The 13,717-nt window shown below is 38.9% G+C and overlaps 1 long non-coding RNA gene across 1 annotated transcript in view; it reads right to left on the minus strand.

The window, feature by feature from the left end:
- Positions 1-3,102: 3,102 nt before the first annotated feature.
- The window catches only part of LOC135416346 (uncharacterized), a 90,442-nt gene continuing 79,827 nt past the window's right edge, over positions 3,103-13,717 (minus strand). The window contains exon 6 of the long non-coding RNA XR_010431559.1: positions 3,103-4,235. This is a non-coding gene — a long non-coding RNA (uncharacterized LOC135416346). The remainder of the gene's footprint in view (positions 4,236-13,717) is intronic.

The following is a 13,717-nucleotide window of genomic DNA, read 5'->3' on the forward strand; positions in this document are numbered from 1 at the left end:
GTGTACATGTATATTTGTGCATACATATGATCCTGTGCTTTGGCATCTGATGGTACAGATTTTCAACTTGTTTTCACAAGACCTCTGTGAGTCAGATATTTTCCAATACAGTTTATGCAGGAACAAACTAAAATGCAGCAAGGCAGGGAAGTCACCTTCAAGGAGATAACAGGGTGCAGAGCTCTGAGTCTTGTGATTCCCACCCCCCTTCTATTAAAAGCAACAAGACAGACAAGAAAATTCCTCTAGAGAGGATTTTGTAGTGCTATGGTTTTTAACCTCTCCAGTCCTCTGGAGAAACTGCAGTTTGGGGTTAGGTTTTATAGAAGCCCACAGCACTCATGGAAACAGCCTAATGATGTTTGTTGTCAAAGCCTGAGTTTAGTTGTGGCTCCTCCGCTTGAGGAGGGCTAGTGGAAAAGATATTACCAACTTCACAGCAAATGTCTATGTTCATTGGAAGTGCATTTCAAAAATTAGGCTTCTGATTATTCCCCTCTGTCTCAGATAGAGGGAGCTTTCCCTGGAGGGGACGCTAGATGGAAACTAGTTTGGAATCTCCCTCTGGGGAAGAGTGTGGTCTCCTTTCTGACCACAAGTTACCTTTTTCCTATGTACCTATCCTGCTGCCCCATGCCACTCAATTGCTCTAGCTGCCCCTTTTATTTACTGCTTGTCAGCTTTCCTGATTCCAGGTATCATTTCCTTGATAAATATTTACTATGCCCCATGATTTCTGTTCTCCATCTTACCAGCACAGTAAAAAGGCTTTTGTCCTGAGCTGCAGACACTATGGTAGCTTTCAAGTTCACTAGTTGCTTTACAAGAGATCATTTGTCTGCAGAGCTGGCCCTAAGGGTAGGCAAATTAAGTACCTGCCTGAGGAGCCAAATTTTGGACAAAGGAGTGGCTCACACAAGCTGCTGCACACTGAGCACTTGCTGCCAGTGTTTCTGTCTGTATAAATTAATCACCATCGGGCATTGTGATTTCAGGAGGAGTCGAGACCCACAGGTTTTGAGCCTTGGTTAAAACCTTTTGAGCTTATTTCCCCCCAGGATGTAGAAAGCCCGATTTGGCCTGTAAGCACAGCAAGTATGGTCACATGCCATCGCAGGAAGCCCAAGCTGACAGGCCGGTTGCAGGCAGCCCAGGTAAAGGTTATAGCAAGACACCTATGGGACAAGTATGAAAGGGAGAGGAATTAAGCCTCTAACCCACAGGCTAGACCCCATTTATCTGATATGGAGGCACAAACAAAGGTGGGATTACGTGCACTGGCATTGAGAAACTGCAGCGAGATGCCCGGGTGGGATTCTCTGTCCTCTCTGAGAACAGTGGCAGTTCAATCTGCCTTGTTTCTGACCTGAACTACATCTGCTAACCTGCCACATTCCCAGCTCCACGTGCTGACCTGAGGAGGTTTGATGAGAAGGACTGATTTCAAAAATAGATGGCCTGTGTGGCTGATTTATTTCTGCTAAAGCAGACTACCAGATCCTCTGAAGCTGTCTCAATTACCTCTATGTAAAGGCTGTTATTCTTCTCCTACAAGTAGTAGTCATGTTTGAGTGGCCCGATTTGTGCAGATTTGGCCTGCCTTGTCCACTTAAAAGACCATTAATCACCACTCCAGTTTATAAATCAAGGAGGCCAAGTTGCTGAGAGCAATTGAGAGGGTGAGGCTCCGCAGAAGTACTTAGCCAATTCCCAGACCCAGGCTTAGCATTTCTCTCTCCCTGCCTCTAGTCGTCAGACAATTCATCATCCTTCTCCCATTGAGGCAGAATGAGCCTGACAGAAAAATGCCTGAAAGCTAATCAATATAATCAACGTGAGAGGGAGAGAACATAAAATTTTTCTTTTTTGGTTTCTAAGTCTTTTAAATAAACACAACCTATTCGCTTTAAGATTCGGTAGTTTGAATTTACGAAAGACAAAACCAAAAGACAAAGAAGTGCAAACCAACACCAAGATACAAGAACAGGGTAAAAAAACACTGCAGACACCTTTTTGCAGTAGCTATCCATGAAGCAGAATAAAAGTGTCAGGCAAGGAATAGGACTATTATGATTGTGGATTATCAGTTTTGGCTACTATAGTCACACAAGATAGCTTTTCTTTTACAGCAGTGTCAAGTGCAATTGGCAGGCCAGAAGTCACAAGGAGACCTGCTCCTACTAAATAAACATCAGCTTGCACTGTGCTTGCATGTGGACTAATGAGGTTATGATAGAAAACCGATCTGCTCTGTAATAAGGCAGAGTAAAGCAACTTGAACAGGAGGTTTATATTCCTATTCTGTGATAAGTTGCTTTTACATATTTTGAGCACATCCTTTTTTGGAGAGAGAGAAAACACAAATCGTTCATTGTACAGAAGAAAGCATGAGTGACAACTGTAAGTGGAATAGACAGTTTCCATTACCCCCTCACAGTTACTGAAGAATAATTTGCAAAGGCTGGGTAAATTGTGTTTTAAGAAGTGTAATGACGTGTAATAATTTCCTGTCAGCATGTCAGTTACAAGCAAAGTGAGTTTGATAATTTTGGGATAGGAGATGGAAAGAACTGAGCATGAAGGGGAGGAAATACAGAGAGAAGAAATGGGAAGGTCTTTTAGCATTGCTGGCTTCAGAAACTAATGAAAACATAATTGTAAAAAAACAAACAAACAAACAAAAAAAACAGGTGGAGTGCTAGATAAAAGCAAGAGCTGTGCAGCAACCCGGCCAGATACTAATTCCCATTTGCTTTCCCATTAATCTTGCATAAAGATTCCAGGTCACAGGTCCAGCTACAGGGAGTATTAAGCAATTTAGTAGGATGGGAAATGGCTCAGAAATCAGAAAATAAATGATCAGGAAAATTTCCTTTTCTTGTCCTGCAAAAGGCATCTGTATCATAATGCATAAAAACAATTCTTCGCTCAGTCTCTCTGAGAAAGGGAAAAAGCCCCAAACAAATCTGGGGGGGGAAAAAAAAAGAAAAAGAAAGAGTTGGGATGTATTTGACTGCCTGCTCTTGTCTTTGAAAATGCACAGTGCGGTAGAGATCAGTAAATGCCATGGCTTATAGATCAACCTAAGATGAATGAGCCAGTTATTTTCACACTGCTTCACTCCTTCTTCTCATTTTTATCTTAAAGACAGTATTGTCTGAGATTTATTATTTATTAATTTTGTTGTTTTATCATGCTGGCAATTCTGTCAGGAGCATAATATTTACTTTAATCCAGCCATGGTTGAATCAAATTTCCAGTCTCCATTATACACATATGCACCTATAGGTAGTCTGCTGACCTCATGATGCTTATTACTGATTTACATTGCTGCAAAAGTAAAGCAAATTTGACCCTTGGCATGTAAATCTTACATTATCCATCCCTCCTTCTTGACAGACGATGATTTCCCCTCTTCAGTACATACAGTTTTCCAGACCAATTTCCTTATCTTAAGCAGGATTGTTTCTACCGTTTCTTCATTTTTGGTGGTGGAAGAGGTGTAAGAGAGACCATTTTTCTTAGAGAAGCTACTTTAGTATTGAATATACCAAGTGGCACCATTTTCCTAGCAGTCTATTTCTCTTTTTACTCTTGTTTTAACAGTGGTCTTGCACAACTTCCACTACTCACTGAAATTTAAGCTTTTATAGCATAGAGTACTTCTGGCCTTAGATGCGCCTTAGAAAAAATTCTTCTACACATCAAATGTTGAATTCACAGGTTAAAACAGAAAAGTTATTCAGCTGGTTATCCAGCAAGGTAAGCAAGTCTTTTTTTTTTAAGGTATGCCACTTTGTAAAACAGGTATTAAAATGCTCTGGGTTTGGTGGTTTTAGTTTGGGTTGTTTGGGTTTTTTTCTCCATAACACATGCACAGCTTTTACCTGCAAATAGGTTTGAATGGAAATTTCACATAAATTTCTTTATTTTATTTTCTAATGTTTAAGAAGATCCAAGGGTAGTAATATCTTGGGGCTGAGTACAGAACCACTCAGCCTATTGCCGCATGCTGACTTAGAGAAAGAACCTGACGTATTTTAATTGTGTGACAGTGTATTTGTCACCACTAATTTTGAAACTGATTGCATTGGAATACTTATGCTATGAATGCAAACACATGCCAGACAGCTGGAAGAGTGTGATAAGTCTTATTTATCTTCAAGGTGTGCCACTGAAGTAGTCTCCTCAGACTGTACCTTTCCTTTCCCTTCCTCATATTCAACAATAATCATCTGGGAAAAAAAAACCAAACCAGAGAAAGCTTTTTTTAAATAAAGGTTGAAAACAACATAGACACAAAATAATTAGAACTGTCCTAATGTTGCACATCATAACAAATGAAAACATATTTCAAATGTGACAACACAAGTAATAGCTCTCAAGTCTTAGTTTCAATGAGGAACAGCTTTTACATGAGGGTTTTTCTGTGAGGTTCTTCAAGAATCATCATTTCAGGTCAGATTCTACAGAATTCTAGCAATAACTCTTTGGTTACTCAACCCAAATGTCTTTTAAAATGTTACAATGCAAAGCTATATGTCCTGCTGTTAGGCATAAGACATGGAAGTTAAACCTCCAGAATGAGACATCATATTCCACTCAGGAACAATTCTGAGAAGCATGGTGGGATCTGGATTAAGAAGAAACCAAACATGAACTACCACCTAAATGTGATGGTAAACTGCATATAAATTGGTGGAGGGGGTGGGGGGGAGTGGTTTTGTGTATGCACAAACAGGAGCCAGGAGTCTATTTTACTTCTATAAAAAGCTTTAACAGTGTGGTGCTGAATCATGTACTTCCTTTTGAAAGGATGTGGAAGAAAACTGTGAGGTTACAGAAACTAGGAATAGAAATGATCCATATGCTGTATAAACTGCCATGTGGTAAAACATTAAAGGAAATCAAGTGATTTGGCTTATCAGAAGAAAGAAAGAAAAAAGATCAAGATGACTTAATTATAGCATAAGTATTGTGCAGTGAAGTGGTTTCTCATCTAGTAAAGAGAGCATAAATAGAAGCAACAGCTATAAGCTGAAGAAGACAGATAAATTCATATTAGCACTAAGGTATGCTTTTACAGTGACACTAACTACCAAGGGAAGTGGTAGATTCTCCACTACTTAATATATCCAAAGAATGGTCTGGAAGTCTGCCTGGAAGATATGCTTTCGTCAAACATAAATCACTAAGCTCAGGAAATAAATCTATATGACCTAATGGCTCTTTCTAGCCCTTAGATCCCAAGTATTTATAAAATATGGTATAGATTAAAATTTAACTAATAGCTTTGAGACTCTCTTTGGTTTCTGCTAAATTATTGTCTGTTTTTACATACTTAGTGGGTATCATGGCCTGTCTCTGTTTTCTCAAAGAGCCTGGGGTCAATTCAGAAGTATTTCTCTTTACTGTAGAGAATAATTCTAAAAGCAGCTAACGCCATACGACTCACATATGCTCATAGTGGACTGAGGAGCAGTCCAGCAAAAAAGTACATGCTTCTTATTAGTTTGTCTCCCTAAGCTGCACAGAAAAAGAGTTTGAAGACATGGTATGTGTTTTGAAGGTTATGTTCTTCCACAGTTCACAGAATTTATTTCAAACAAATGCAAGAAAAGCTCCAAACATTATTTATAAGTCCTGATCTTATTTATAAGTCCTGATCTTCTTTAGCTAGAACTTGGTGAAAACTAATTCTTCCATATCCTTTTTGTTCTTTTACAGAACCTCCCTTTAATCGATACAGAGCTAAACAAACAAAACAATATTTAACTGTCTGAAGTTTCCACTGCTGTAATCACAAATTAAAGGGTTTGAAAAACTTCACCTTCATGTCTCCAAAGTGGCCATCATTGCAAATTAGGCTAATAACATACATTATTAGATATTCTTAAAGTAAAACTAAGTATAAATGGGGTTTATAAAAATCATTATTTCAATTTAAAAGATATAATGCCATCAAAATACAAATCCAAATCACAGATATATGGAGATATATGGAGAAACTAGCAAATTATTAGTGTTTTCTGTCATTCCTCAATTTCTCTCCTTTGAATATTGCTATTGTAAATGCTGTGGTTCTCATTACGTTGTGACTCTAATTAGAATTTGCCATATCATAGGCACTCTTCAGATACCAAGGCAGGTGTTTGGAAGTGCATATTAATGATCATTGTGTTTCATATTGTTTTCATTTCTAAGAATATCTAAACAATGAAACTTTAAAGTGTTTTAACTTAAATGTGGTGGAAGTAATCACTGTTTGCAAAAGAGAGATCAAACATGGACTAGGCTTACAAATCTTTCTTTCCCATAAAGATCACTTCTGCCACACATGGAAATAAGGAGCATGCAGTCTTGACAGATACCCTGATCCTTGCCTTTGTTATGGAGTGAGCTAGGACACATGGTGTGCACTGGTCTGTGAATTGCCCTGGACTGACAGGAAACTGAGCAGATGCTTGTCAGGGCTGTTACAGATTCTTTCACCCCCTCTTGGCGGCTTGAGGCATAACCATATTCCAAGCAAGGATGTCCTCCACCACAAAGAGGCTTTGAGTGAAGGAGGTTAAACACACTGAAGGAACTGCCTTGTCCCCCAGACATGGGGTAACCAGCAGTGGAGTTGTAGTTTTAGAACTCCAAACCCTTTGCTTTGAGGGTTTATACCTTTTCTCCAGCACCAGCATAATGTCTTCTACAGCTACAGCAATCTGAAATTTGCCATTTCTCTTTTGATGCACCTCAACTTGGACAAAAAGTCTGGGGCACGGAAGTCTGCCAGAAATATGGAATGGCTGAGGTCTGCTGTGCCTCTCTGAAGATATTTTGCTCCTGTACAGTCCTTAGTATGGTATCTCTCAATGTCATGTGGATCTTTACTCATCTTGAATTTTCTGGCTGTGGAAACACAACTGACAGGATTCACATGACCCTCACATCGATCTTAAAACTATTGAAATGGTGGACATCATGACTAGATATCCTAGTGATTTTGTGGCACCCATTTTATTTGTATCTTAGAGTTTCAAGAAGGGAATAGATCAACATCTTCTTTCTTCAGAATAGACTGGCCTCCAAAAAGTCAGGATTCCAGTTCATGCCATAGGGAATACCAAATGCTCTCTATACCCTAAATCACATAGCCATTTCAAACAATCAAGGATCTATAACAAGGTCCAAAACTCATGCATGGTCAAGGTGAAAGGTTAATTCAAATGCTCAAATGAATCACACAGGACAGACCTCTGAGAGATACACCTGACCTTGGACAGGAGGATTAGTGAAGTCTATGGAGCCATTACCATTCTGCATAAGGGTGATGACTACCCATATCAGAATCACAGAACAGCCAAAATTGGAAGAGACCTCTGGAGATCACTTCATCCCACCCCTCTGCTAACGCACGTTCATGTAGAGCAGGTTGCACAGGATCATGTCCAGGTATATTTTAAATATTGCCAAAGACAGAGACTCAACAACCTTTCTGGACAGCTGCATGTTCTTTTGCCATGCCTTTAAGCAGCCTTATAATCTAGGTAAATGTTCAGTTATACAAAGGCCAAATGTCATAAAATAAAATGCAGACAATTTTGGCCATATTGGTCCAGTGGAGGCTGTGTTTCCATGTGCAGCGTTCTTCCCTTCAGTGTGCTTTAACTAAAACCCCCCTTGCAGTAAGCTATGGGGAAGTAGTAGAGCTAAAACCAACCTCTGCTCCCCAGAGGTGCCTGTGACACCATGGAGTGTGACAGTGAGACCTTAATGCCATTTAGCTTCACACAGTACCTCCTGCATCCTTGCCCATCTTCCTGAAGGAAATCTGCCCCAACACCAAAGTATGCAGCTACAGGCAAAACAGTGGGTTAGACTCACTGCTGGATATGTCCACATCGAAAAAAAGACATTTGAAAATCGTTTTAGCCTCCTCTAAAACTGCACACTATACTGTTAGCCGCGATTTTCTAACTGAGTGCCAGCATGGTGTGGTAGTGAGACTGCTCTGACCATTGCAGTATGTCTAAGGTGCAATTACCTGCTCCTAGGTTCACCTCTCAGATGACTGCAAATTCAGAAACTTCTGGTCTCATTTAATAGTGTACAAGGTCAGTTCTGTTTAATCTGCCCACAGCTGTGTTACTTCTGTTTTAAAGACTCTGTGTAAAGCTCAGAATTTTACTTGGAATTTCAGGGTCTATGCAAAAAGTATGATGAAGTCCTGAGCTGCAGGCACTTTGGCCAAGGTACAAGTATAGAAATGGTTTCTAAATGCAGTTAAAATTATGAAAGCTTTATTATTCATGATGACACTGATTATCTACCCCCATACCTCACTGACAAATTCAGCCACTGCTTTCAGATGAGATATCGTACTTTGTCCACAGACAGCCCTAGAGGTAGGAATTAATTATTAAATACTGGTTGATGATAATTACATGATAACTTTATTGACCAAAATCAGAAAGGAATGTGTGATGTGTTCTAAATTGTCTCAATAAAATGACTTGTCTGAGAAAAGAGAATGTCTTAGCTCTTTTATAAACCATCTTTAGAAACCTCTTTGTCAAAAACACTAGCATCATGCTCTAAAAGCATAAAATGGGAGCACACATTTTAAGCCAAATGTTTTCCTTGTCAGCAATAAATGAAATCTAGATAATAAAGCAGAACAGTAATTCAAATTCAGTACTCAGGATCACATTCAAACTGCGTGTCCCTGCATAAATTCATATTTAAATTTAGTTTTGTATACTCTTATGACTTTCAATAGTCACCTTTTCAGAAACGATGTCTGACTTCAGTCTTCAAAGTGGTCTTAAATGAGGCTTCCAAAAATCAGATAACAATTACCAAAAAGAAAAGCCAAGCATCTTCCAGTATATTATTATTCCTTACTATTACAGTCAATATTAATTTTAACACTACTGGTTAGTTTTCTGTAATTTTAGAAGAAAAAGTGTTTCATGAAGTACTACTAATACTACTTCTTTTCTGATTCTTTTTGGATATCAGTGCAATAATAGAATTTCCAAGTTCAAGGGGGAATGAAAAGAGAATTTAGGTGAAAAATAACAGGTTTGATAGCTGCATATTGCCTCTCTCAGAGTGCTGTCATTTATATCTGTGGACTACTACTTGCACTTAAGAGTATTTTACATATATATAGATCCAAATAAAGAGACAGGACGTATGGCAGGAATAAAAATCCACAAAAGTAGAGGAATATTTGTGACAGAAGAAGAAGAAATGAGTTTTAGCATGCACATCAGAAATTAGACCTATAACAGGAAAACAAGTTGTTAGAACCCCAACAAAATGAAGCCCTAGCATTTTAACAAAACTTTAATCTTCTCAACATCCAAGGTGACAAAGTCTCCTGAAGAATGGGCCTAGAGACTGAAATTAGAATCACAGGTAGATCCATGTAGATCTACAGCTTTGTAAAAGTAGATGCAAGTGACAATTAGAGGTATGACTAAACAGTCTAGTCTGGTGCTTTCCCAAACCTTTGAAGTTAGTGTGGTTCAGTCCCTGTTCAACTACAGGAACCCAGTCATTCTCACTGCATAACTCTTACTCCATGCCCAAATTGGAACTGAGCACTAAACAACCAGGAGAAAACTCAATTGGGCTAAGAGGACACTTTGCAATGGGATACACGCCTTACAGAGAGTCTTAGGGCACACAGTGTCAGCTATGAGACCTACTGAATCAACATAAACTGGTATCAATTGGTGGAAAATCAAGGACTCATGCGCACAGAATAATACAGTACTGTATCCCTCCTACATTCTGAAGGACCAGCTCCCCCAGGTGGGTGACACCTATGCAGACTTCCATAGCACTGCTGCTATGGCCTTCTCAAGCATATGCAGTAGAGGCAGGGATGGCAGAAATGACAAGCAGCTGGTAACAGAAGACAACATAATGTCTCAAAGAAGGCTGTCAACATGGTTCCCCCATGGTTTCCAAATTTGAAGCCTCTCCATGTGGTCATATGCTATGTATGAAGCAGGGCACACTAGACAGATTTGTGGCTGAGTAAATGCAAGAGCATCTGAGCCCGGCCATGAGGACAACTGATACACCCTGAGGACACCTCTATGTAATGTCTGCCTTGAACACAATGACAAACAGCCTCCCAGTCCAGCTGGCCTAAAAGTCAGAAGTTACTCCTGACATGGACCACATCATAGTATAGATATATTTTTGTCTTAATTTTGGATTGATAGCTCCAAGGACAAATGAAAGAAACTCAGCACCTCCTTCACTACCTGTTCTTTAAGAAGACATGAAAAAAATCACATGCCTTAACATAAAAGACACTGGAAGAAGGTTGTGGGGGATGCAGAATAAGAACTGTCTATTTTTATTCTGGAAGTAGGCCATCTATCCACTTCTCCAGGAAAGTAATGCTTACTACAAGTGTAATCACTGTAACTGAATCATTGTGTTGTCTGGATTTTTCTTTTCTCTCTTACTGCCTTGTTCAATACTCTGCCCTTGACAGTATATCTTTCCAAAGTCTGTTTCACTGAATAGTCTTTAGACAGTTCTGGTAGCTTTTAAATAGCAGATTGAAAGCCAAGTCAGATAACAGATAGAAATCATATATAATGGCAAGAGAACAGAATTAGTGGAAGCTTTATAACAAAAATGGTATTTAGAAGAGAAATGATTAATCAGTATTGGTTGAAATCTCCTGTAATGATGAATAATTCAATATATAACTGGTAAGAGTGTCACTAGTCTGTATCCCTATACAGTTGGGAAAATCACTATGTAAATAGAAAGAGCACAGAAGCACTCCAAGGCTTCCGTAACAATGGGAAATTCTTTATTTAAATAATGGAATTAACATCAGCCTGAAGCTTTCCTGTGAATTTCTGATGTACAGCCACAATTTGCATATCTGTGTGTATGATATAGATTATCACATATAAATAAAGATCTGCATAGCTCTCTGAATTTTTCCTGTACAGATCTATGACTAAGTAATAAGGTACTGCCTATTCTGGATTTCTCTCGGTGTAAAAGAACATTAACTCCATAGCATACAAGAGTACTTTAAATTAGTGGTGTGCAATATATGGGTGGGCGTCAGTCTCTGCGCAGTGGCCCTGGGGTGCAGTTGTGAGGGGGCAGCAACAGCCCAATCCAAACTGAGAGTTTGGCCCCAAAGGTCTCCCTTCCCTGATTTCCTCTATCCATGAAATTACCTGTTAGTACACTGTGGTGTGAGGAAGATAACAGCAAGCAGTAACTCGGCAAAAGTTCATTTGCAGGTATGGCAGCACATGAACCACCCAGAAAAGCCTGTAAATTAACCAACAACCGGCATTCCACCCCTCCTAGTGACTAACAATAAATGCCACTCTCCCGTGCACCCTGCCTTATGTGAGGAGAGAAGAGAGCCATCACAGCTTGATAACTAGCTCCACCTCTGACAGGGGTCCTCCAAGGACAGGGGCTAGGTGCCCTTTTGCTCCTTTGGCATCATCTGACACATAAAGGACAAGTCAGGAAAACAACCTCAAAGTACAGACTATGTAATCCTTGACCACACACTAGCAACCTACTTTGATCTTTTGACTGGAGTGGCAACATTACACTAGTGAGGAATTAACACTGAGGTGGAAGATAGAGATCTCCCAACATGTGGGAGACAGTCTTGATCATTAATTCACTCCTACCTAGGATTTGAACTGCTGGCAACAGCTGCATCCCCCCTAGTAATTCTCCCAACTATTCATGTTCCCCTTTGTTTATGTGGTGCCTCACTCTACTCATCTAATCCTGCACTGATAGGGGAAGTCATTATACAAATGAGAGGATATAGCACAGAAGACAACATAATCTATCATTTCTTCCTGTAACTATGAAGTTGTATGATATTCCTTCAGGCAGATCTGGAAAGAGAACCTTGGGGACAGTAACACGTTCACTTTGCCCATCTTTGAAAAGAATCACAAGAAGTTTGACAATTGCAAAAAATTATGCTGCATCTTGGTGTCACTTTTCATACACTTGACTTGTTTCTCATCCATTGGTCTATGAACTGCCACCAGTTTAAAGGAAAACAACACATGAAACAATTGCCAAGAAGATAAATAATAATAGTTCCTAGATTCACACACATTTGATTTTAAGTGAGAAACAGAAGCAACATGACACAAGGTGGTTGGGGTTTTTTTCCCAAATCCAACAGATTAAGTTGCTCCATTAAAAATGGTTGAGAGACATAGAGCTAAAACACAATCAGATCATGCTTGCCATTGGCAGCTTGCTCTAAAGCATCTTCTGCTTTTGCAGTAATTGAGAAGTTCATATTTTCTCATCCTGAGTTCCTAATTTAAATTTTGTCTGCTAATCAAAAATGGTAAAGTGCTTCCTGGCTAAAACTAGAAATTTAGACAGCTTTTTTAGATGTTCTTTTTTAAAAGCATCTTGCTGCTTTTACATAAATACCAAGGAATCCATCGACTTTTCATATATCAGCTACTCAAAGGTGATATTTCCCCGTCACAACTCTTTCCTAGAACTGAAAAAGATGAGATCTGTTCTGAGAATAGTAAAGTTGAGGTACATGGGGTAAACCACTTTTTTGCCAGAAATTAGAATTCTAAAATAACTGAAGCATTTTCTATTGAAAAATTTTACAACTTTACGTGAATTTGAATTTTTATTAATATTTTGCAGTTACATATTCGGTGTTAGTACTTTGGCTAATAAAATAGTTTTTCAGAACAGAATGCAGTGTGTTTAAGACCTCAGTTATGAGTCTTGGGAACACAAAAGAACTAATTTTATGTTAGCTAGATAATAAGGTTTCCACTGAGAAGAAACTTCCTTGAGGAAAATAACTAAAGAAAAACCTTTTTTTCATAAAAATCTATAACAAAGACCCTTACAGAGGACAGTAAAAGCAGTAAAAGGCACCAGGACCACACAACACTTAAAGGAACTCAGGTATTGAGTGTGTGAACTATTACTGGAGACACATAGACTATGACACATAGACTATAACCTAAAGAAATTTGCAAGAATAAAAGATACAAAATATCCTTGCTTTTACAGATGTGGTAGACAACTGCAAACAGGAGTCACCGTCAAATCGTTAAAATCTCCAATGAAACCTAATAAAACTAGAGAAGGGTTTAATGCAGCTTTTGTAAGAAAGCTATGCCTTAAAGATCTGCTCGAAGCTTTTGAAGGTGCCAGCAATTATATGAATAAGCTTGAACTAAATGATACATATACTTGAATTTCTAAGTGTCACACCCAGAGTCCCTTACCATTGCCTTCTAAAGAAGGCAAGCTGTTTTGGAATAATATACAAAGCTAGAAAATAAAGAGTGTGAAAGGAAAGTTACCAGGGTGTGCCATGAGACTCTACAATGGCATTTATGCCCTTCAGCATCTGCCAAAAAAAAATGTTGGAAAGAAGGAAAATATGGAGACAACAAACTTTGCTGAGATGGAAAGTTATTTACAATAGTCAAAACTAACACTGTATAAAAAGCATTGCAGGGGAACATGCAACTTAATGACTGATCACATGACAGAATGTCAGTAGAGATGCAATGCCAACACAAGAAAACAGAAGGCATACACAGAAAGATATTCTTAACTATACAGTTTTGAACTATTATCCTTACCCCTTGCAAAGGGACTCGTTCACAGTTCACTGTTCTGTAGCAGGCAAACAAAGCAA

Source organism: Pseudopipra pipra, chromosome 1, assembly GCF_036250125.1.
Source record: "Pseudopipra pipra isolate bDixPip1 chromosome 1, bDixPip1.hap1, whole genome shotgun sequence".
NCBI lineage: Eukaryota > Metazoa > Chordata > Aves > Passeriformes > Pipridae > Pseudopipra > Pseudopipra pipra.